A 2,440-nucleotide genomic window follows, 5' to 3' on the forward strand; every position below is an offset into this window, starting at 1 on the left:
TTTGCACCAAAAAAAAAAAAGATTTCATATATATTGGGCAACGTGACATCTGTTTACTTTGAATGTTATGCATTTTCACAAAGTTGTCTTTCACTTCCTGTGGGATAATTTCACCAGAGCAAAGCAGGTAGAGAGCAAAGGGGCTGTGGAGTCAGAGAAGCGTTCCTATGTCGCCCAGCCAGCTAGCTTTGAGAACCCAGCCAGGCAAGACACCTGACCACGTAGGATTTACAGAAATTACTTTCTGTAGAGACAGGAGGAAGTACAGGGGAGTTGAGTGTTACCTGCCTATAACTTTTCAAGAAATAAAGAAGAGAGTTCCTAAAAAATAGTTCGGACAGCTTATATTAAAAAGAAATATACAATTACAAAGATGAGACTTAGCCAAGGGGATTATAAAGAAAATCATTGCTTCAGCCATCCAGGAAGGCTGTCATTCAAATTCTGAGAACTGGGTGTCACTGAATCTTTTTTTCTGGCAGATCCTCTTTTACCAACCCAGAGAATAATTTTTCTCTCACTGAGCTGAAGGAATCCAGGGCAAACATTAGTCACCCCACCCACCTTACTAAGGTTCCTTGTTCTTCCCTCCCTGCAAAAGGGCAGCTCCCCTGACCCACCATCTTGCCACACATGAGCCTGCCTTTTGACCCTTCTCTACGTATCCAAAACTGAGGACACAGGGCCATAAATGAGGGCCTGCCAAGCAATCTCTGGGGTCCCCAGAATGAGCCCTGTCTCATCCTCAGACCCTCAACTGCTGACATTTGTTCTATGCCTATGGTGTCCTTTTCCCATCACCCAGCCATTAAAGGATAAATACTGGTGATTTGAGAGCAAAACCTCTGTGAGTCCCTGCAGAGGATCCCTGCAGATTTCTGTCCAGTTCAAAATTCTTCATCTTCTTACCCCAAGAAGTCAGAAAGCCTCAGACTAGACTCATGAGTTCATTACAGGGGCCATAGGCCTAGTCAGATCCCACTGGTTTATTGTTACAGAAATTCTTTTCACCTCTAGAAAAAGAATCGGTTATCAGCAGAGCAAAAGATGATGAGAATTAAAGAATATTAAAGCTGGAAGAAATTTTAAGGTTGATCTGGATGGAAAGGGTATGTGATTAAAGAGAAAACATTGGAAACACAGGTTTGACATTTTAGACAGAAGGCCCAAAACTAACACAGATCCAGGTGGAGCAGCTGGGGCTGGGAGCCTCCCCACGCATTCTGCAGCACTTGTGTGCCAAGTATCCCTCACTGGGCATTCCTTGCTTTTCAATTGGAAGGTTGGACTGATCCATAGTTTTCACAACCTTTCTGGCCTTATTTTTATCTAAGGGACTTGAAGGTGACTTTGTGACCACAGTCACAGCTCATTGGTAATAAGCCATTAACTAGAACCTCGATCAGTTTCTTATTCTGTTATGTCCCAAACCTGAATCTGAAAATAGATCACATACCCTGCCAACTCCTCTAGGCCAAGCACCTTCTCTCAACCTTTAACCTCAAGTCAAAATCAAAAGTTTTCCTAGTCAAGCAGCTGGAAGCCTTCTCTTCCCTCCAGAGCCCTGAAAAGTAGTTTTTATCCTGCAGTCCCAATAAAGGGAGTTGGAAGGAAAGAGAATAAAAATAGAGGTGATAACTGGTGCTGGCAAAGCCTGGCATCCAAACTTATTCACATCATTGACTTATATTTTGCCTTATATTGAGCTATATTAGACAGAAATTCAAATCCCAAGAACAGTGAGCCAGGCACCAACCTCACTCTGAGCACAGGCTTGGCATCAAGGTACTTCTGACCCCCAACCCTGTCAGTATCTCAGCCTCAACAGAGAACCTCCCAACTAGCACACTTGGCAGGACCCCAATCCTAGGAAATTGCAAAATAAGGACCATGGTTGGCACAAAGGGCCAATACCCAAAAGCAACCTCAGCAGACTTAAAGAAGTTGCTTGATAAAAGACCAGTAAATCCAGTGTAAGGGCTCATTATTTACATGAAAATCAATAAGCAATATTAGACACTGTTTAGTAAATACACAGCCCTTATGCCTGGAGAGTAGGATGTTATGCCATTCTGAGCAAGACTGGCCCTCTTTAAAGCAGTCACCCTGCCCCTGGGGATCACTGAAGGCTGGAGAGTGAGCTCCTGCTCACCACCTCCCACTTCCAAGCCACCGAGGCCACCCTCTATTGCCTATATGGAGGAACATCGAGTACCCCAGCTTGGCCTGCCCAGTGCTTGGCACCCCAGGCCATCCTTCAGTTTCCTTCCATCAGCTGTGTTCTCTCCTCCAAGAGGCACTGCCTGGAGAACAGAAATAAGGGCAGAACTAATGCCTTATGAATAGCCATCCAAGGAAAGTCAGGTTGGAGGTCCTGCCCTTCCTCTATTAACTGAATGATTTAGGGCAGTGAGGGAAAAAGAAACAGTCAGAAATGCAA

The sequence above is a fragment of the Tamandua tetradactyla genome, chromosome 16 (assembly GCF_023851605.1).
Source record: "Tamandua tetradactyla isolate mTamTet1 chromosome 16, mTamTet1.pri, whole genome shotgun sequence".
Lineage (NCBI taxonomy): Eukaryota > Metazoa > Chordata > Mammalia > Pilosa > Myrmecophagidae > Tamandua > Tamandua tetradactyla.